Source organism: Labeo rohita, chromosome 12 (assembly GCF_022985175.1).
Source record: "Labeo rohita strain BAU-BD-2019 chromosome 12, IGBB_LRoh.1.0, whole genome shotgun sequence".
In the NCBI taxonomy this organism is placed as follows: domain Eukaryota; kingdom Metazoa; phylum Chordata; class Actinopteri; order Cypriniformes; family Cyprinidae; genus Labeo; species Labeo rohita.
In genome coordinates this window covers 3,838,005-3,862,239 of record NC_066880.1, presented here as the reverse complement: position 1 = coordinate 3,862,239, position 24,235 = coordinate 3,838,005, and positions in this window count along the sequence as shown.

The window sequence follows — 24,235 nt, the reverse complement described above, 5'->3', positions numbered from 1 at the left end:
TGTACACGGCTGACACGCAGGAGACGCGAACAGGAAGCGTCGCTGCGCCGCGTTTCCTGCCGTTTAGCAAACCCAACAGCAGCCAGATAAAGCTCATATTTGAATAGGCCCTGTTATCAAATACATTCATTAGGTTACACGCTCCACTTGATTAATTATATTTAAAGAAATTGTGGGTACTTTGGATCTTTCGTCGCACGGCGCTACGGCATGCCATAGATCCCTAATTTCGAGAAGAAAAAGGGGCTGAGGGCAGTTTTTTTTTCCTGTTCTCTCTCTGCCTATTCTGGACAGCCTGCGTGGGTCCCCGAGGGCCCGAACGTATTCAAATGTATCTCCATCAATGAGCACAGTAATTATGAATTCCGCACTAATTAGTGTATACACTACTTCCCTTGCATATTTGATTTCCACTGTGAGATGGTAATAAGGGAAATGCCCATTTTTGTCCTGTCTCATGAAAATTCCAGAATGTTAGAGGGGGGAGGGCAGATGGCGAGAGAGAAACGGGGGATGCATTAAATATGAAAAGAGAGAGAGAGAGAGAGAGAGAGAGAAAGAAACTTATAATAACCCTTAAAAATATACCATGGGAAACCAGGGTAATACCAGGGCTCTTTAGACACTAGCCTGATGATAATACAATGGTATCACCTTACAGTACTGTACATCATTTACTCATGTAAGGTAAAATGTGTATTTATTATTGCAGAATAAACCCTGACGAGTTTGCAATAATTACCCTGCTAAGTACTAGCATTTATTATAGAATTTAGTTATTGAACAATACATAAAAAAAAAAAAAAAAAAAAAAAAAAAACATTGTTGTAGAATCATGGTATTCATTGAAGTGTGTCAGTATTATTTTATTTTATTTTATTTTATTTTATTTTATTTTATTTTATTTTATTTTATTTTATTTTATTTTATTTTATTTTATTTTATTTAAAGAATATAACTCCTGTTGGCTAAACATGCATAATAATAATAATAATAATAATAATAATAATAATAATTATTATTATTATTATTATTATTATTATTATTATTATTATTGTTGTTGTTGTTATTAATTATTATTTAAATAATATATATATATATATTTTTGTATTTACACTTCCTAAGAATACCATTGTAGAACCATTGTGTTCTTTGAATTTATTTATTTATTTATTTATTTATTATGGAATACAGTCCTTTTTTGTAAATAAAATGTGGAAATAAAGAATAAAAATCTTGTTGGCTAAACATTCATAATAATAATAGTATAATAATACTTATTTTTATTATTATGAAGGTAAAAAATATATTTTTTTTATTTACACTTACTAAAAATACCATTGTATTCTTTGATATTTATTTGTTTGTTAATTTATTTATTTATTCTACATATATTATATATTACATTTATTAGTAATAATTTATATAATGATTAATAATTGAATAATAATTTATTATATTTATTATTGTTATTATTATTATTATTATTATTATTTTTATTTTTTTTTTTTATTACACTTACTAAAAATACCATTGTATTCTTTGAATTTATTTATTTATTATTTATTTATTTATTATTTACACTTATTCATTTATTTATTCTACATATATATATATATATATATATTACGCTTATTAGTATATTCTGGTATACAGTCCTTTTTTGTAAGTAAAATGTGGAAATAAAAGATATAACTCTTGCTGGCTAAACATGCATAATAATAATAATAATTGTTATTATTATCATTATTATTATTACTAAAAATTGTAGTACCATTGTACTCTTTGAAATTAATTTATTAATTTTATTCTTTTATTATATATATATATATATATATATATATATAAATACATTTAAAATTATGTTCCTTTACGGTCCTTTTTTATAAGTAAAATGTGGAAATAAAAGATATAACTCTTGCTGGCTAAATCTGCTTTTCAGAGACCCTCTACTAAAGTTAAAACCTTTCAGGTATAATCAGTACATTTTATAGTCCTTTTTTTTAACAAATGTGATTTTCTTTTAATGTTTTTCACAGAAATATCATGCAGCCCTAAAGCCATTTTGTTCCTGTATACTTGTACAAATACATATCTGCTTGTGTCTGGTGCATAAACGATGGCCTCAAGCTCATTGTGAACAGATATATTTCCTCCCTCGATACTTTGAGAATAAGACAAGGTGATATTTGACTCGAAATAATAAAACATTATTTCATTTTTTAGTTCGTGTCAGTCTTTGCTAGTGGATCATAAATTAGCCACATATGAGGCGCTAATAAAACTCTCCTAAAATGCTTTGAGTGACAGACATGTGATTGTGTGGAGTGAAATAGGTCTGTATTATCTGAGCAGATCTCACAGAAGAGTAAACCACAGTCTAGTGACTGGAAATACAGTCCTGCGGCTCTTAGTGCTTATAACCGCACAAATCATCAGCTGTCCTTCACAACCATGCCTGCTGGGGCGGTTGTGCATGTACAGCTTGCTTGCTTTCTTTCTTTTGTCTTTTGGATAGACTTGAAATTTATGTAAAATGTGAACTCTTTTACATACATACGACTTTACAGATGGACAGATATTAATTGGAACTTTTCAAAATTGCAGGAACCTTTGCACATGTCATTCATTCATTCATTCATTCATTCATTCATTCATTCATTCACTCATTCATTCATTCCCTAGTGGGAAAAAAATACTAAAATGTATTTGAAATACATTTATTTTGTGCTAAGTATATTACAAACACATTTACATATTTATGTGCTTAATAAAATACCCTGCAATTGTACTTTTGTACAAATGTACTAGTCTGGAAAATTGGAACAACTAATTTTGTGCTTAATGTACTTTAATTGTGCATAAATAGTGCTGAGGTCCAACTAAAGATATACTTGTGTGTTTAATTGTGCTAAAGTGGAACTATTGCAAGTATACTTTAGGTACACCTTAAATATCTTGCATTTAAAGACTGATATTATACAGAGATCATTTAATCCATATTAATAGTGATGTTAACATTTCCAAATAAAGTTTAACTATAATATTATAGTGATATGTAGATAAATGTTCATGGTTTTGAAGTGTATTTAGCATGAAATAAATGTATATTTAAATGTTTTCTTTTAACTGTTATTTTATTTTATATTTTATTTTACTTTTTACTTTTTATTTTATTTTATTTTATTTTATTTTATTTTATTTTATTTTATTTTATTTTATTTTGTTTTGTTTTGTTTTGTTTTGTTTTATTTTTCGGATCACAAACAAAATAATTGAATGACAAAATTCCCAGTGGGATAAAATTTGGCAGAATTTTCTCCCTAATATTGTATCTAATTCATATGTTTTTTTTTTGGTTTTTTTTTCATATTGCATTTAACTCATTCTTTCTTACTATTGTTTTTTTTAAAGATGCCACATTCTCTCCGATTATTATCTTACAATATTGCACAAATCTTACAATTTGGAATTATTTTAAAATCATTCTGAATTGTTTTTTTGTTTTTTGTTTTTTTTATTTGAGTAGCTTTTTGCAAGCTCATATTATTAATAATGCTATTTATTTTTTTAAGTATAAATATTTATTAAAGGATAACTTTGTTTTAGTAATATAACTGGTTAACAAAACATAAGAAAAAAAAAACAGATAAAAAAAAAAAACAACAACACTAATAAACAATAACTACATTCCTTTGTTTTTGCAGCTCAACTCTCTTCTCTCTTCTTCCCACAGACTATAATTGCCAGCAGCATCTTTCCTTCCTGTTTTCTGGACGCCTTCATGATGTCATTTCCTTTTGAAGGTCCAAGATAAACATTCATTTCTGGATCACCTGGGGTAGCGCTCTGACAGACAGCTCAAGGATCCGAGTATTCCCTTACATAATTAGCAAAACCAGGCATGGGCATAATCTCATTCTCCAGACCCAGAAATGATGTGCCCTAGAAAGACAAGTTATTTTTATTGATTTATTGATTGATTTTTGCTTTATTCTCGTCCCACCGCTGTTGACACCTGAAGTTTATGCATTCAGATAACTCCTCAGCTCGGCTCTGTTTGGAAATGTGGGAAAGAAACATAAAAAGTTTGCGAGAACGTACTGCTCTGTGATGCAGTGGTTTTTGTGCGCGCGTGTTGCATTTGATTGACGGCGAGCCAGAGATATACCTCCGTCTCCAAGCGGGAGTGAGATATTTAATCATTCGTAATTAACGTTTATGCCAGAAGACAGCAGGCACGTGTGATTATCTGTGTGCGAGACAAAAGTGATGATTAAGAAAGTTAGTGGTAATTTAGACAACACATGTCTATGTTTGACCATCCAACCCAAGCAAAAGAAAACCGCATGGGTTTGGATCGCCTTCGCATTTTAGCACTCGTGCATGTTCAAGCGTGCTTTGAAATGTTGATATTGAGGCGATTAAAGATGTATGTAAACAACTTATGGTGAATTCTCAGAGCTGGTTAGATAAGTGTGCAAATATTCAGCGCTTGCAGCTCTGACATTTACTGGCGTTTTGTCTCTCGCTTTGTGTTCGGGTCGTGACTCCGTGGTCCGTTCTGCATGTTTGGACACTTTCTTTTCCTTTCATTTGACTTTTTTCTCTTTGATAATTCCTGTTCCACACACGCTGACCTCCAAATGTATTCTACCCGGAGCTCGCGAGGCCGGTTCTCTGAAGAACGTGGTTTTCCCCTTGCGACGCCCAAATGCAGATGTTCAGCCGCTCTGCCAAGAACTAGCGAGCCTTTCTCTCTCCCACCAGTCCCAGGACAGCTTCACACAGCCGTCCATACTGGCACAAACACTACGTTTGTGTGTGTGTCTGTGTGTGTGTGTTTGTCCTCCCTCTCACCACATCACAGCAACCAGCTGAGGAACAATTTCTGATGTCTTCCACCTTTATTTTCTTCACGTTCCTTCTCTCCCTTTCTGTCTTTCATCCTCTATTTTCCCCCTTCATCAGGAATGATCATCAGGCTCTTACCATCATGGATAATTACTCAAATGACAAATTGAATTTGGTTAATGGTGAGGATCTGACTTTGGGATTTTCAGGATTTCACTCCTGCGGCCGTGCTAACCAGAAACACGCTTTCTCCATCAAATAGCGGTCTGCAGCTGGCTGTGGGAGTGCTCGGCGCTGGTATTCATGCGTGGATTTGTGTGTGTGGGATATTTCCTATAGTTTAAATGAACACCAGGTGGCCTATACGATCAGGCCATTACTTCATGACTGTGAGCACCAGGTCAGACATTAGCCAAACTGTGAAGACGTGCTGACACCAGAAACTCCCCAGAATCACATGTTGAGGTTATGTTCGTTTGCTTACAGCATATTCAGAATTTTTGCAATTCTGTGTGAAAATTCCCATTGTAGCCATAGCTTCTGGCATATATCATTTAATATGCTACAAAATGTGGTAACCTGACATTGGTCGTAATAGCAGTGTAAAAAATAACAGATTTTAAGACTCTGAAAACTACTTAAACTGTTTAAATGAGTAACATCTGTAATTATCTGTAGTAACTATACTACAAAATTATGATTAGCGTGGCAACCCGACTCATTGGAAATATACAGAGCATCTATTGGGGCATGGTGATTATATTTCAGTGCTTTTGTATTCCCTTGTAAAATGTTTGTGTTTTTTTTGCAAAGGTATTGCGTTCCCTCAAGAAATGTGGCGTTCTCTCACAAAACATTTGCATTCTCTTGGAAAAGTAATGCATTCCATTAACAACCTGTTTGTTTGCACATAAAACATTTGCTTTTTCTTGCAAAAGTACTGCGTTCCCTCAAGATGCTTTCTGTTTGCTCACAAAACATTTGCGTTTTTTTTTAATGCAGAACACTTGCGTTCTCTCTCAAAATTATTGCATTTGCAAAAGTGTTGCATTCCCTCAAGAAACGTTGCATTCTCTTGCAGAAGTATTGCATTCCCTCATAAAATATATTGCATTCTCTCACAAAATATTTGCATTCTCTCTAAAAAGTATTGCATTCTCTCTAAAAAGTATTGCATTCCCTTTAGAGTTGGTGTTGTTTTGCAAAACATTTGCATTCTTTTGCAAAAGTATTGCATTCCCTCAAGAAACTTTGCATTTTTTTCTCACAAAACATTTTTGTTCTCTTCCAGAACATTTGCGTTCTCTCTCAAAAGTGTTGCATTCCCTCAAGAAACTTTGCATTCTCTTGCAAAAGTATTGCATTCCCTCAAGAATCTTTGTGTTTTCTCACAAAACATTTTTGTTCTCTCGTAGAACATTTGCGTTCTCTCTCAAAAGTATTGCATTCCCTTGAGAGTCTTTGCATTTGTTTGTAAAACATTTCCATTCACTTGCAAAAGTATTGCATTCCCTTAAGAATTAGTGTTGTTTTGCAAAACATTTGCATTCTTTTGCAAAAGTATTACATTCCCTCAAAAAACATTCTCTTACAAAAGATTTGCAAAAAAAAAAAAAGTATTGTGTTCCCTCAAGAAACTTTGCATTCTCTTGCAGAACGTTTCGGTTCTCTCTCAGAAGCATTGCGTTCCCCCGCAAAATTTAGCGTTCTCTTGGAAAAGTATTGGAAAAGTACTTTGCATTTTCACGTAAAACATTTGCGTTCTCTTGCAAAAGTATTGCATTCCCTCAAGAAAACTGGCATTGTTTTGCAAAACATTTGGATTTTCTCACAAAAAGTTTTGTGTTCCCTCAAGAAAATTTGCATTCTCTTGTTTTGTGTTCCCTCAAGAAAATTTGCATTCTCTTGCAAAAGTACTGCGTTCCTACGGGAAACTTTGCAATCTCTTCCAAAGTATTGCATTTCCTTGAAAAACATTTGCAAAACACTCTCAAAAGTATTGCATTGCCTTAAGAATCTTTGCATTTGCTTGTAAAACATTTGTGTTCTCTTGCAAAAGTATTGCTTTCCCTAGAGAAACTTTCCATTCTCTTGCAAAACACATTGCATTCCCTCGAGAAATTGTGATTCCTCTTGCAAAAGCATTGCATTCTCCAAGAAACACTGCATTCTCCATTTGTGTTCTTTTACAAAAGTACTGCATTCTGTTGAGAATCTTTGCATTCACTCATAAAACATTTGCGTACTCTTGAGAAAATTTGCGTTGTCTTGCAAAATATTTGTGTTCTATTGCAAAACCATTGCGTTTCCTCAAGAAACCTTGCATTCTTTTGTAAAGCTTTTGCATTGTCTCACAAAAGTATTGCATTCCCTCGAGAATTTTAGTATTTTCTTGCAAAAGATTTGCATTCTCTTGCAAAGCATTGCATTTCCTTAAGAAATTTTGCATTCTCTTGTAAAAGCATGGCATTCCATAAGAAACATTGCATTCTCTCACAAAACATTTGCGTTCTCTTTCAAAACATTGCGTTCCCTCGAGAAACTTTGCATTCTCTTACCAAACCAGTGCATTCCCTCAAGTAATTTAACTTCTCCTGCAAAACATTTGCATTTTCTCACAAAAGCATTGTGTTTCCTTGAGGAACTTTGTGTTTGCTAACAAAAGGACTGAAGAAGTTTCTTGCGGGAGCGAAACAGTTTTGAAAGAGAATGCGACATTTCTACATTTCTGCAAAACTTGAATGTTTATAAGAACTTAATATTGAGTAGCTTACATTTTGCACGATTGTTTAGTCAAGTGGTCACCAAACTTGTTACTGGAGGGCCGGTGTCCTGCAGACTTTACTTCCAACTTTCCTCAACACACCTGCCTGGAAGTTTCAAGTATACCATCGTAAGACCTTGATTAGCTGGTTCAGGTGTGTTTGATTAGGTTTGGAGCTAAACTCTGCAGGGCCACCGGCCCTCTAGGACCGGATCTGGTGACCCCTGGTTTAGTCTATTTTTGCCAATGAAAGTAGTTACAAATGAATTCAAAGCAGAATCAGTCGTTGTTCATCTCCAAGCAACAACCACTCAGTACTGGCCAAATTCGAACACATGATGTGCCAGAACCACCAAGCCGCAACCCCAACCATTTCATCATTTAATATCACTTCTGCTGCTGTATGACTTAAAGAAGTGAAGTTTACAATGTGACTTTCCCTCATACTTGACTTTTTTTTTTTTTCTCCACTACTCATTTTTAAACTCTCACTGATGTTCACTCATCTTCTTTATCAAGTCATCCCTGCAAATCACACCCCATTGGTCATCCATCAGTCTGCGGCGATCACCAGAGACTCCCCCTCTCCCAGTAGCATTTTTCTCTCTCTGAACTATCAATCGCTCCATCCGCAAACCAGCTCTCATTTCCCCAAAATGACCCTCCCTCCCCTCTCCGTCCGGTCAGATTGATACGTTTCACGCCGTCACGAGAGGAGGTAAAATATTTCCTGTCATTTAAAGTCCAAGAGGCACGGCTGCTAAATCGTCGAGCCGAACCCAGAAATCCATCAAGCCGCCGCTCGACTTTGCGGCAGAACATTTCATATGCAGCGTTACTGCATCGCTCCGCATCTGCTTTGCCAGATCCTCCTCGGGCCAGAGGTCAATAATGAAACAAAGTTTGAAGGAGCTGCTGGAATATTCACAGTATATGGTTAAAGGGCTCGAGAAACACATCATTAAGTCCCCTGTAAGAAAGTCCGCCTCATTCCAGCGACTCTTGTATTCATAGCATTCCCTTTTCGAGCATCTTAACGATCACGCGCTGATGTATGGATCACGCCGCTCTCTTCTCTCCTGGCGCGTAATGGCAGAGCGAGAGAGTTGCCCTATGGCTAATTTGTATCATTCAGTAGCGTGACTGTTTGTCAGAGCCGAACTGACTCTCTTGACCTTCTATTTCTTGTGGCGGCCGACAAGTGGCTCTGCCTCTGGTAATTAGTTTTCAGCCGCTCTCGGTGCATGCGTGTCTGAGCACCTGCGTGTGTGTGTGTTTAAAGTTGAGCTTACGAGGGCCAGCCGATGCAGAGTGCTGGTTAAATATTTACTGTTCAAGGCAGATTCACACAACTTTTTAAAATTAATGAGTGGAGCGGGCTGTTTGGACAGTGGCAGCGGTATTGAACTGTTTGTAGAGCTTTTCCACCTCGCACTGGTGACATGCAAGTCACTCCACATTTCCCTGCTCTGCCTCTCTCTCTCTTTCTCTTCCTCTCCGGAATTAATGGAGAAATGGCCATGTGGTTTCAACCCACGCGGCGCGCGAGCCGTTGGATGTGCTCTCTCTATATTAAACTGTATTTGCAATGGATCACTGCCATTGTGAAGTAGTTTTCGGAGAGCTTCAGTGCTTCACTCTTCAAGCATTCAGCTACACTGCTTTTTCCTTCTTTCCTATTGTCCAACTCTTTCACTTCCCAGAGGAAGAGGAATTGCTCTTTTATAGCTCGGGAGACTTAATGAGGTCTCAGCTTTGTTTATTTTAATATCACAGTTGTTTTAGATGATTTTTTTTTAGATGATTCTGTTGTACTACAGTTAAGGCCAGAGTATAAAAAAACATACTGGAAGTAAATTGTTTTCACAACATTCAGAATCAGAAAAATAGTATTGATGAAATATGTGAGTTCATATTGAAATCTTTGACTTTCGAATGCAGATCTAAATACATTTTGAGACACACAAGATCTTCTAAAGACGTGTGAGAGTCTCTCAGGTGAAAAATCTCTTCCAGATCTGAGTGATTGAGATCTTATTTGTGTTTTTTCTGTATTGGGAAGCTTCAGGTACAGTATTTTACATTTAAGATTCACCATTGTCTTACACTCTTAAAAATAAAGGTGCTTTAAAAGGTTCTTCACAGTGATGGCATAGAAGAACCATTGTTGGCTCCACAAAGAACCATTTAGTCAAAGGTTCTTCAAAGAACTATCTCTTTCTTACCTTTTTATAATCTAAGGAACCTTCTTTGACCACAAAGAATCGTTTGTGAAATAGAAAGTTTCTTCAGATGTTAAAGGTTCTGAATGGAACCATTAAGACAAAAAAGGTTCTTCTATGGCATCGTGAAGCACCTTTATTTTTAAGAATGTAGATGTTTCTTCTGATATTCCTTACAATGAATATGATGTACAACAATTAGGGCTAAGGTATATAAAAAAATACTGGAAGTAAATTATTTTCACAACTTTCAGAATTAAATAGCGTTGATGAGACATATTTGAGTTTATGTTGAAATCTTTGACTTTCAAATGCAGATCTGAATACAGTTTGAGACACACATGAGATCTTGTGAAGATATGTGAGATTTCTGGAGTCTCTCAGGTGAAAAATCTTTTGATCTCATTGCTCTTCAGGAGAATCTTCTGAGATGTTATTGAGATCTTATGTTTTTTTTTTTTTTTTTTCTATAGGTTTGGCAGGAGAAATAGATTGATCAGGAACTGTTTTTTTTAATATGTAATCAAGTCTTCAGGTATGTTACTGTACGTACAGATGTTTCTTCTAAAATTCCTTATAGTGAACAGTTAATTTAATAGTTAATAGTGAAAAGCTAGGACCAGAGTATAAAAAAAACATACTGGAAGTAAATTAATTTCACAACATGCAGAATCAGAAAATTAGCATTGAGAAATATTTGAATTTATATTGAAATATTTGACTTTGAATTGCAGATTTAACATTTTCAGACACATGAGATGTGGTGCAAGATTTCTGGTGTCTGTCTCAGGTGAAAATTCTCCTTTCAATCTCATTGTTATCTAGGAGAATCATCTGAGATATTAATGAGACCTTATGTGTTTTTTTCCTTATAGGTTCACCAGGAGAAATGGATTAATCAGAGGTTGTTTTTTATACAGAATGGAAGCTTGAAGGTATGATACATTTAAGATATCCATTGACTTAGATGTTTCTCCTAAAATTCCTTTGGAGAAATAAAATGCACAACATTTCAATAGCATAAAAATATATGAACATCATAGTTTGCTATTGGGAACATGAGATTCATATTGAGATATTGTTGAGATCTCAGATGTCTCAGATGTTTCTCCTAAAATGCCTTAAGAAAAATAAAATATGGAATATCTGAATAGTGTAAAATTAAATATGTGGATAGCATAACTGGTTTAAGGATTGAGTTCATAATTGGAGACATTGGGATCTCTTCTAAAACTCTTTCTTTTTACTCTCTGTTTGATCTTATTACTGTCTTGGAGAAACAAGTGAGACACTAAAGAGATCTCATTTGTGATGTTTTTTTTATAGGACCATGCATTGCTCAGAGCTTGCTTTGTCATATGTTATGGAGGCCTAAGAAAAATAAAAACAGATTATGTGAATAGTACAGAAACAGTTCAGTTTGAGACATTGCTGAGATCTCTTCTGAAACTCACCTTTGTCTCAGATGTTCCTCCTAAAGTATCTTAAGGGAAATAAAAATTGAATGTCTATATCTTAGCTGGTGAGACATTGCTGAGATCTCTTCTGTAACTCACCTTTGTCTTGTATGCTTCTCCTTAACATCTTGAAGTTCTAAAACATGCTAAATACAAACAGAAAATGTGTGAGTAGCATAGCAGGTGGAAGTTTTAGATGAGACATTTTTGAGTTCATATTGAGCCATCCTAATTCTTGGGTAAATTAGCAATTCGGAACAGTTTGAGCAGTTGTTAAGTCCATTTTTTTGGAGCTCTAGAAGAGACACTTTTTCCTGGGAGAAAGCAAAAGTCAAAGATGTTAAAGAGATTCTCATTTTGACTTGCCTATTAGTTTCACCCATTGCTTTTAAAGCCCACTCCTCGTTTTTAACACTCTCCTTCCAGTTCAGTGCCATGGCTCAGCAGCATCCGGTAAGTGACTTACATGTATGGAAAAAACAAAACCAGAAGAGGAAGAAGGGCTGTGTTGTCGAGGACGGGGGTGTTGAGGGCAGGCTAAAGGGATTTGCTACAGTTAATCTTTTCCATAGAGTAGATATGTGGGTTCCTTCGTTCAGTGCTTTGTTGACAGAAGTGGGCTCCATTGTAGGGGCTCCAGAGGAGGGGGTCTTTTGAAGGGCCTGCTATCGTCCCACCGCATACACGCCACGCTCGTCCTGCAGCCAGCTGATAGGCCGGCCTCGGCACGCTGGGAAGATTGAATTGAAGTGTCACACTTGAGGCGTACGGTGCGATCGGCCCTGCGTGAGTGCGAGGTGAAGAGGGGAGCTCACGACGCTTCCTCTCCGACTCGCGCGAACGAAGCGGAGCGGCGAACGAAAGAACGCGTGCACGCCCTCCCTCTCGGTGCTTATATTTGACTTTGTGTGCTTGGCTGGTTTTATTATGACAGGCTGAATGGTGAAGGGGGGGATTAAACTGTTAAGCAGACATCAGAGGCTGTCTAATGTTTAATGCAAGAGTGTGTGCATGTAAGAACTGATAATGAATACAAACAGGACGACATCTTATTTGCTGTGTTTTTATTAGGATGACTGGAGAACTTGACATTCTCTGCTATCCTCTCTTAATCTCAAAAACCCCAACCCACATCAAAAAACCATCCTAATTTCTTGAGAGCTCTGTGTAGTTCGGGTTTCTGGGGTTATATGGAATGAATGGGTGTTGCTAGCTTGGAAATTACAGCAGTGAACAATTGCATGACTTTTTTACATTTTGTTTTTTAATAGTACCTTTCATCTAATTGGTTAGAGTTGGCACAGTACGTATACAAATACTGTACATGGTGATTATAGCGTTTACACCAAATGCATTCTTGCTTTTTGGTTTGTTATGAGATTTTTTATTTTTCTAAGTTTAACAGAACTTTAAAGCTTTCTTCAAAACCGGTTTAATATGCAGAGGCATCTGTAACATTCAAGGTTACTTTCCCTGAAAGGTTTAAATAATATAATACAAATCAGTATCTAAATATATATCATAATATAAATATAATAAATACTGAATAATAATATAAATAATTAAAATATTGTTCTGTTTATTTTGAGCATCTCAACACGGCAACATTGGCTCAAATTTAATAAACTTTGGATTAAAATTGTTTGTCTGGCCAAAGAAAGTTGGGAGAAAAGTTTAGGAAAATCTGTTTGATTATAGTAATTATTTTTGCAATTTCTGCATGCTTGCATTTCTTAATTCTGTGAAATCTAAAATACAATTTTTTTTTTTTTTTTTGAATAGTTTGACTGACCAATGGAAGACAGGGAAAAAGATCAGGAAAACCTGTTTGATAACAGTAATTATTTTTGCAATTTCATTCAGTGATTCTAATTCGGACATATCGCTTAATGGAAATTAAAGTTAAGTTAATGGAAAAATTAAAATTCTGTCTTTTTTTTTTTTTTTGTCCATGCAATCAAAGTAAATGGGGTCCAATGTTGTTTTGGACCCCACTGACTTTCACAGTATGGTCAAAATCAGTTCTTCAGAATCTTATCGGCTTTTATGTTTCTCAAAAAAAGGTTTGGAACAACATGAGGGACACTAAATGATGACACAATTTTCGTTTTCAACTTAAAAATAGTATCCTAAAAAGGGTCAGTGGGCAAAAATGTCTGTCTTTGAATATATAAATAAATTAACAATTAAAAATCTTGTAGACTGAACTCAGTCTCACCCCTTTGTCCTTGAGAACTCATGTGCTCAAAATGACCAAATACATCCGTATTATCCAGCAAACGCTCGCTGCTGTAGGTACCGTTTCTCTGAGTAGGACGTACGGCGTATGCTAAACTCACAGAACAAGTAGGAGATCATCACCTATGATAATGAAGAGCAGATAGGAGCCGGCGATGGCGGCTTTAAAGGTCACACGCTGACGAATAATTGCTTTTTACATCCTCCACTACGTTTAACAGGCCCGAGGCTTGACCCCGCTGGCAGGGGCAGTAAATATGCCATCTTCACAATGCTTGCAGATGTACCGACACCGCCGGCTTGTGTTCGGAGCACGTTTACTGATGTGAGGTCAGAGCACTGCATCCAAGGGCCCCTATTAATCAAGAGAAATAATGCAACAACCCCGAACACATCTCAACAGAACAAGACTGACCCAAAGAGCGAGGTCAATCGATTTGGAAAAAAAAGATTTTATGATACTTTTCTGATGGCGAATTAGCTAGTGCGCTCATTCTTAAACTCCCGCAACTCTACTTTGAGATACAAGTTCCCGCAGGATAGAGAAAACCTCATATGAGATTTGTATAATATCTCAATTGTTTCTCCTAGACGGAAATGTAATTAAAGGGAGAGAGTGGAAAGTTTTACTTAAAACTTGCTTCTCAGTTTGACTTTTGGGAAAAAGTTGGAGATCTCAAATCTTGAACATTTCTCATCATATTTTACAAAAGCAAATTATTTAAGCTCAATAGGAGAATTCTTTCTTGTATTTAATTTTTTTGCTTAAATCTCTTTTTGATTCTGCTGGAGTTTCAGAAAAAAATCTTCAACTGACACCCAAGCAATCTGAAATCAAATCTTAATATGAACTCAGACATATCTAATTATTCCTAAAGCAAATAATCTTAGTTCATTTTACATACTCGTTCTACAATTTCCACTCAGAAGTGACAGAAGTTCACAATTAATTACAAAGGAACTGCTTGTAACACTGAATTAAAGTGGCATTTTGAATTTTTTGCACAGTACTGTATGTCAGCAGTTTTCTCATTTGTCAAAAAGGCCTCCCTAGGTATTTTAGGACAAACATCTGAGATAAAGTTAAGACATCTGATATCTAAAAAGTCTCCTGAGCAACCTCTGAGCAATAAAACTTTCTCCTGGGTTATTTAATGTGCCACGTTGGGCTAAATAAACAACACAACAGCGAGCGTTTCTTCTCGCCATATTTCATCAAGCTTCGTTTAAACCACATGTGCCAGCGAAACCCCTCAATAACAGAACACGAACACAAATAGGAACCACCTTGCGGTTCGGATCAGGCGTTGAGAGCTTGAAATAGTGACTTTGACGCGTCTCAGAGGAGAACGGATACTCTTTGGGAATGGCATCTTACTGATCGAGTTCTCTCATCGGGGGACTGGAGATTGTGAAACATGTGGCCGGAGAGTTCTTCGCGGAGCTCCCCGCGTGCCGTCTGACTGCTTTATGCGTCTCAAAACACGCTCGCATACTTTCAGGGGTTAAAACAACAGGAAGGGATCGAGAGGGTTTATTATGATGACATGTTTAAAGCGAAGAAAAATAAATCCACTGGAAATGAATGAAACGTTTCATTGAAGCAGGATGTTAACTTTTCATTCAAAAATATTTGACTTGTTGATCTTGTGATCGAAAGTATTTTCGAACGACTTAGAGAACAAAAACGAACATGGAACACGGCATTTACTGTCAGTTACTCAATTGAGTTGATGCATCAGTTTTGGAAGAAAAAATGACCAAATTGTTTTCATATCCTCTTACGTATTTTATTTATTATTGAGATTTCCTCTAAAATGCAAAGTAACCCTTTCCAAATAAGATTACTTAATGGATTATTATTTTTCCTAGGTCCACGCTAACAGGAAAGACTTAGGAGTTTTTAGTCTTCAGAAAGCCTTTCAAAACCACTCTGACTTCTCATAGAGAGGCACAGAGCCAAGACTTACTCCATTCAGCTCTCAGAGAGAGAGAGAGAGACTTAATTCAGTGTGTTTGATGGAGGCAGAACCACAGCTCCTCCCTGTGGTATACACACTGGATTACTCCAACCGCAGTTACATGCTTTCTCTCTTCCTCTCTCTCTCTCTCCCTCGGTCAGTTGAACAGTTCTGCATCAAATGCAACTATCAAACCCTCCTGGAAAGTTCCTTCTTGCAAGCTCAGAAGTCATAATTATTAAGTGAATGCATTGAACAAATTTAGATTTCGCTTACTGATCAAGAGGAGTTTTTTGTGCAATAAAAGGAAGAGCAAACCTTGTGCATTAGATGTTTAATCAATGCTTTATCTATACAGTTTAGCCATTTTTGCAAACTGCTGCAGTTTAAGCATGCAACTAGAAGTATTTTTCATAAACAGTGTACAAAATGCATGCAAAATAATTGTGCAGTTAATATGCGTTATTAAAACTTAATTATGATCCATCCTATAGTGACTTCATGATTCTTTAGACACACTTTTAAAATGGACAGTCAGGGTTTAGAGAAGAAACTGAGTTTCACATTGTTGTACGTTTCATGTGTGCTCATCTTGTAAAAATAAGTTTATTATTTATATATTTTGTTGTTTCTAAATGCTTGTTATACTATCATGTTGCCCCCAATTTGGAAATTTAGTGTTTTAAGTTTCCCTTTCTTGTATTTTTCCTGTGTGTTCATCTAGTAAATCTGAAAAACTTAATTGTAGTAAGTTTTAAAATTCTGCTTTTTTGCAGAAATTATTTCGGCTTTGTGGTTTGTTTTTATTAGTATGTTTTTTTGGTCCGACTTTATATTAGGTATACTTGCATTTAAATTAATCATTTGATACAATGCACGTATTGTGTACATGCATGTTTTTACATTGTACTTACATTTAAAAAAATACCTGCATGTAATTACATCTTTAATTACATTTGTAAAAACATCCCTAGCACTTTAACCCACCCTTAAACCTACCTATACCACCAAAACTCCTAACCTTAACCGTATCCCACCTCAGTAGCAGCAAAAGTGTTTTGCATTATAATATGAACACAATAAGCACCTTTTAAGTACATCGCATTTAAGATCACAGTATTGACCTTCTACATGCATGCATACTTTCTACATGCATTTAATTAGCTGACTAATTTTATAATGGTTTTCAGTAAAAAAAAAACACATTTTCCTCAATGCAAATCAGTAGATTCTGTCTGGGCTTGAAAATGAGCATTATTTTCTTATGTTGCTGATATGACGCAGACGCTTTTGTCCCTACTATTGTTATATTGCATGCAAGTGTGCGTGTGTGGGACCCTGGGATTTTTACAGCCCAACCCGTTCTGTCTCCAGAGGGTGCTTCCACTCAGGTCCTGGCCGTTTCTATCCGCCGTTCGTCCCCACCTGTGTGTCGCGCTCTTGTATATTGCTGTATGCCTTCTCTCATCCTTCTTCCTCTAGAAAGCAGAAAAAAACTCTGACATTTGGAGGAGATTGGTGGGAAAAGCAATCTCAGATCACTCGGTCCCAGCAGATCACACGCCGCTTACCGGGGGGAGCGAGACTCTGGCATTATTTGAACCGGTAACTTCTTTACAGCTAAAATGGCGCAGCCTTGGATATTTCTCTCCTCTTGTCCTCTCCTCCGCTTTAATGGGTGAGTGGAGAGCTTGCGCACCGCCTGCTCGTGACATTCGCCGTTTGCGGAGACGTCTCCGTGTGATGGGCCTCAGCTAAGAGCTTTAGAAGTCCCACACCATATGTTTCCTCCCAGGATCACCTCGTCCTGCAGAATTACAGGAACCCGAGCTTAAAAAACACAATTAGTTAAAGGTGAAACGTTTAAGTCCCTATCGCACTCGCAGGGTGGCCGTCGACATGATCCACCTCCGGCTAAATGTGGCTTAGATGCGCTTGGTGTCGTGGCCTTTCTTTATGCAACAGTTTGCTCTGCAGCACGTCGCTCTGCATTCAGCACAACATCACCCTAGTCTTTTTATAAAGGTGTTTTATTTTGGGATGTAATGGAATTTGTACAGCTAATTATACAACTTTTTTTTACATGTATTGTATTTTATTGACATTTTCTATAGTAGACGCCACAGTTACGTCACTTGCAGCTGCGTGCGTATAGTGGTTGCAGAAAAACACTGGTAACAAGTGGAGGTAAACAGGTAAAATCATGGAATAAGAGAAAAAAAAAATTGTGCCTTTTGATGTCAAAATTGGAATGCAAATAATTTTTATAGAATACTGTCGTCAAAGACACCATTTGAAGCTAAACACAGACATTTAAATGTACATATTATGGAGGAAAACTGCTATGGTTACTCTTAAAGCATAAATTTGATTCAAACAATAGGTCTACATAATATTCGCATATGCTGTTCATAGGGGATGTTTTGTATTAGCCCTACTGTTACAGCATGACATATTATTTAAACCTATTACTATTAACATTTTTAGATAACATTTATTTATTTTATTTTTTATTCCATGGCTCCATAGACTGACACTTGAAAACCGTCATTTTCTGTCACCAGATAGGCTCCGCCCACAAAAAACATGGTTTTCTGCAACCATGATGCGCGCACATCCCGGATGTTTACAAACCAATAATTGGTCTATAGGTAACTTTTTTTGAGCCACAACCAATGTTTTGAGTAGCAGCCAGTGTTGGGGGTAACGCATTACAAGTAACGCGAGTTACGTAATAATATTACTTTTTTCAAGTAACTAACTTTTCAAATAAGCAACGTCAATTACTTTTTTCCCCATTTATTGATTGATTAGTCTCCTGTCGGGAAATTGGCGGTACACATGATATTACTGTATTCTAGATTAAATGTGAACATGCATTAATCCATCTAACTCACAAAAAAACAGATTCTGTATTACTCAAAATGAATAAAAACAAAATGCAAACTCAATCCTGTATGACGCAACCCTGCAATAATTAAATATGTAAAATAAAACAAATATCCTTTGAATATTTAATCCCATTTTATTAACCAGTGTCTTTGCTGCTGACCTTCGATGATGCAATTCAGTCATACTAATAAGCAAAAATTACTTTAGATAAACTAACATTTGTGCCTTTTTTTATGGCTGAAGAGTGATCTCCTGCATAAATGTACTGTTCTTTCAGGACTGAGGTGAATGCATTTCACTTTTGGTGTAAAAAGGCTTTTACATTAGAATTGTTTTATATTAAAAACAGAAGCAAGCCCTGCCCAAATTTTAAAAAGTAACACAAAAGTAATGTAACACATTACTTTCCATAAAAAGTAACTAAGTAACGTAATTAGTTACTTTTTCAGGGAGTAACACAAAATTGTAATGCATTACTTTTAAAAGTAAGTTAAAAAAAAAAAAGACAGTTACGGTCAAAATCAGTCACTAGTAAAGTTCTGTTTCAGTTAGGATGCTGACTTGGAAGGCAGCTACCTATGTAGGCAGGAAGACGGCTCAGTAGGTTTAGGATCAAACGTTATATTTTTGCATACATACAGACCATAAAACTGCTTTTTCTTCTTTCATATCCAGCATCCATTTAAAATCATTTCTATCATCTGATTGCGCCCCCTAGCTTTTAATAATATGCCTGAGATTTTAATCAGGCATCAGGGACGGCACTGTAACAGACCACCCCGCCACTTCACGCTGGTTACCCCTCTGAGACCCCGAGACTCAACCTGCCGAGGTTGGGCTGCAATAAACGCCAGTCGTCATTCAATGCAGCGAATCCACCCTCAGTTCCACCAATCACCTTCAGAGAGCAGCTCTTCACATAATGGACTTGATCTCCAATCACAAACTTCCTTTTCCCCCTCTTTAGGAAAAGATTAGCTCATGTTTACAGTCCTGGATGTGGACTCTTATTTCCTAGTCAATGCTTTCAAGAGAAAGAGGCTCTTTGTTTGACAAGCACATATGTAACATGTACCTTTCCTTAAATAATGATCCTTTCTGAACCCTTTATGTCTGTGTAATATAAAGGTGGGCAGTAATACAAATGTTTGCGTCACAGAAGGAATCATTTCATTTATTTGGTCACATTTTATTTTAAGGTCCAATTCTTGCAATTAACAAAACATTAACTGACTTTTGCTTCAATAAACTCCTAATTTGCTGCTTATTAATAGTTACTAAGGTAGTTGTTAAGTTTAGGTATTTGGGTTAGGGATGTAGAATATGGTCATGGAGAATAAATGCTTTATAAGTACTAATAAACAGCCAATATGTTAATGGTAGGCATGCTAATAAACAACTAGTTAATAGTTAGAATTGGTCCCTATACTAAAATGTTACCAGTTATTTTTAAACAAACTAATATGATAAAATAGTTGGTTTTGACTCCAAATTGTCACGACAGCGAGAGCTTAAAGTCAACACGTAACCTGTTTGCAACCCATTTTACTTCCAATGTCTGACACGTTGCAGAGTGAAATAATATTCAATGAATAAATGGACGTTGTGGCTTGATTTTATCCATCAGGAACCAATTAGACCAGGTTCGAAAAAAAAAAATAAATCGTTTCAGCAGCGATTTTGATAAAGACAAGCCTTTTTGTGTATCAGGAACATGCATTAAAAATGGTGTGTTTTGATTTATTCTCAACTTCTAAATGTAAACAACCCTTTCTTGTTTAGATGCATCCTGCTCTTTATTTAGGCATGGTTTTATTTGTCGCTGTTACATGTAAATAACATAAAGCAGCCATGCAAACCGAAGAAACCTGTTTACAACCCATTTTTACTTCCATAATCTGACATGTTCCTGAGTTAAAAGTGCAGTACTCACTCTACAAACCATTTGAAGAAATGAAGTTGCATTTATATTTGAAGAGCAAGTGTTGCAAGAGTTGAAATTTAAATTTTTTTAGATGAACCTCATCTACAGTTGACTGAGCACCTGCTTTTCCATTTTGGTATGTTTCTGAGTGAAATTTTGTATACAATGATAAAAAATGGATGACGAGACGATGATGGATTTTTTCCATTGGGGACTGATTGGATTGCGTTGCATGCTAAAATAGGTTAAAAAAGGATTTGTAAATCATTTTAGAGGTGATTTTAACCAAGACAAATTTTGTGCAACAACATGCATTTAAAAAAGTTGAATTTTGATTTAATCTCGACTTCAAAACAAGTGTCACTTGGTGTTTCTTTGTCACTCTTGCATGTAAATAACTTAAAGCAGTCATGCAAACTGCCATATGAATATAGTTTGGGTGGATATACCAAATTTTCATGTCACCGAAAGACTAATTTAAGGCTAAAAAAAACTACAAAATAGTCATTTTTGTTTAAAACAGTGACACTAATATTAATACTAGCATGGCAAGTGTAAACCAGAGTTCAAAGTCAACATGAAACCCCTTTGCAATTGTTTTTGAGTAAAAACAATATTCAATGAGAAAAAGTGGATGATAGGACTTGATTTAAACTGTTAAAATTGTTTCGCAGGTGATTTTGAGCAAGGCAAGCCTTTTTGTGCACTAAGAATATGCAATTTAATTTTAGACTGTGTTTCTTTTTTTTAGTTTTGGTATGTTTCTGAGTGAAACAAGATATTTAATGAGAAAAAGCAGATGACAAGAGCTGATTTTGTTCATCAGGAACTGATTAGATTTGTGTTGCATGCAAAAAAAGGGATTTCTGAATCCTTTTGGAGGTGATTTGGTCTTATTGTGTGCCAAAAACATGCATTAAAAGGGTGAATTTTGATTTAATACTTACAGTATATACAATATAGTTATTTTTTTTAACCAAAACAGTAACACTACTACTTGCATGGGAAGTTGCAATGCCGCATGTCAGCCAGAATTTAAAGTCAACATGAAACCCTTTTGCAATTCATTTTACTTCCATAATCTGACATGTTTCTAAAATGAGACTTGATTTAAACTGCTAAAATTGTTTTGTAAGTGATTTTGACCAAGAGAAGCCTTTCTGTGCACTTACAACATGCATTAAAAATTTTAGATTGTGTTTCAATTTGTGTTGCATGCTAAAAATAGATTACAAAAAGGGATTTCTGGGTCTTTCTGGAGGTGATTTTGACTTTTTGTCTGCCAAAAACATTAATTAAAAGGGTGAATTTTGATTTCATCTTTACAGTATATACAATCTAGTTATTTTTTTATCCAAAACAGTAACACTAATATTAATACTAGCATGGTAAGCTGTGATGCTGCATGAAAAAAAAAATAAAGTCAACATGAAACCCTTTCACAACATTTTACTTGCATAATCTGGCATGTTTCTGAGATTAGACTTGAATTGAACTGCAGAAATTGTTTTGTACTGTAGATGATTTTGATCAAGACAAGCTTTTGTGTGCACCAAGAACATGCATTAAAAATTTTAGATTGTGGTATTTTTCAATTTCTGAGTGAAACAAGATATTCAATGAGAAACAGTAGATGAAGAGTTAATTTTATCCATCAGGAACTGATTAGATTGTGTTGCACGCTAAAATAGATTATAAAAAGGGATTTCTAAATCATTTTGGAGGTGATTTCGCAAAAAAACATGCATTAAAAATGTAAATTTTAATTTCATCTTTACAGCATATACAGTCTAGTTATTTTTTTAAATCCAAAACAGTAACACTAATATTAATAATACTATCATGGTAAGCTGCGATACCACATGTCAACCAGTTTAAAGTCAACATAAAACCATACACAACCCATTTTACTTCCATAATCTGACATGTCTCCGAGATGAGACTTGATTTCAGTGTTGCCAACTTTTTTCAATGGAAAGTAGCTAAACCCCACTTGAAAAGTCGTCAAATGTCGCTAAATGACGTCATACGCTCATTAGCATATTAGCTCATTAGCGTACGTTGCATTGTCTTGCGTCTCTGTGCTCACATACTGCTATTTAATGCAGCCAAATTCAATAAAACTGTTTTCATTTATATATTTCATAGATATATTGATATATTTTACGGTTTCCTTTGTCAGACAACGGGGTAAATATGAAATAGTGACTGAAACGCGGCCCATTAGGACTACATAACCAGCTCTCGAAGATATTTATCTACACTAAAATCTTGATTCATAATCAGGACATTGTCTAATGAAATAAAATACACATACGATTAAGACAATGGCTGTGCTGTGATTTCGGCTATACTTGCATGTAAAATAGAGTTAGAAGCATCAGAATATCTTTTTTTTTATCTGAAAGTGCTGCTTCTCAACCGCTCACTGAACAGAGCAGACGCAGATAGAGAGAGAGAGAGCGCGCGCGCTAGGTGCTCGCGCGGCAGTACCAGAGAGTCTCATAAACTAAATAAGGTTTGTCCAAGAAGTCGCTAGATTTGTTGCTAGGCGCTTTTTCGAAAAAAAGTCGCCAGGGGGGTCTGAAAAGTCGCTAAATCTAGCGACAAAGTCGCCAAGTTGGCAACACTGCTTGATTTGAACTGCTAAAATTTAGTAGGTGATTCTGATCAAGACAAACTTTTGTGTGCGCCAAGAACATGCATTAAAAATGTAAGATTTTTTTAATTTTGCGATTATTCAATGAGAAACAGTAGATGAAGAGTTAATTTTATCCATCAGGAACTGATTAGATTGTGTTGCATGCTAAAATAGATTACGAAAAGGGATTTCTAAATCATTTTGGAGGTGATTTCGCAAAAACATGCATTAAAAATGTACATTTTGATTTCATCTTTAAAGTATATACAATCTACTTATTTTTTAATTTTTTTATCCAAAACAGTAACACTAATATTAATACTAGCACGGCAAGTTGCGATGCTGCGTGTCAACCGAAATTTAAGTAAACATGAACCCCTTTTGCAACTTACAGTATTTTACTTCTTATTAGACTTGACTTGAGTTATTAGACTTGATTTAAACTGCTAAAGTTGTTTGTGGGTGATTTTGGTCAAGACAAACCTATTTACGCACCAAGAACATGCATTAAAACACTTTTAAACATGCCTTTGTGTTACTACTTTGCTCTGGCATTTAAAGCAGCCATGCAAACTTCTAGCCGTATGAATATTTCTAGCGCCCAGGAACATATCTATGTGTATTTTTATTGCTTTGTGAGACCCCTGTAACCCGCCTGAAGGTTCCTTTCCAGTGGCTTCTCCTTGGCTCTTGCTCTCTCCTCCACTCTTTGCGTCTCTATTTCCTATTTGCTTGTGTTTGGTTTGGGCCGTAAGAGGTCTTTCAAGTAAAAGGAGTCTTCATATGTCCCCAATTGGAGGAGTTTGGTTAGGGGCTCGCCCCAAGCTAACTGAACTTTGCCTCTTTCTGCTCCTCGCTCTAATACTTCCTCCAGCGCGGGGGCCGGGGGGCCGGGAGAGGGCCGCTGGAAAACAGCCCGCGGCTCTACAGCTGATAATTTCACCAAATTTGCATCTTTTACAGGCAGTTATAAGGACTCTGCCTCTGAGGCCCACGGCGAATATTACACAGTCATATTCAGTCTCTTCCACTGTCATCCCCGTCTCCCTCCCTCTCTCTCAGACTTGCCCCGCGGGAGCTTCTCATCCTCTCCCGTCCTCACCCACCTACCCGCTCTCACCGTCAGCGTGTGTGTGTTTGCGAATGCCTGTGGCATCTTGGTGCTTCGCTTGGCATCTGGCGCGTTTTAAAGGGGGAGAAGAGAAGGCGAACACCTTAGTCACTTACAAACTACAGTAACACACACACTTGCACGAGATCGGTGACGTCATCCTTCCCTGCT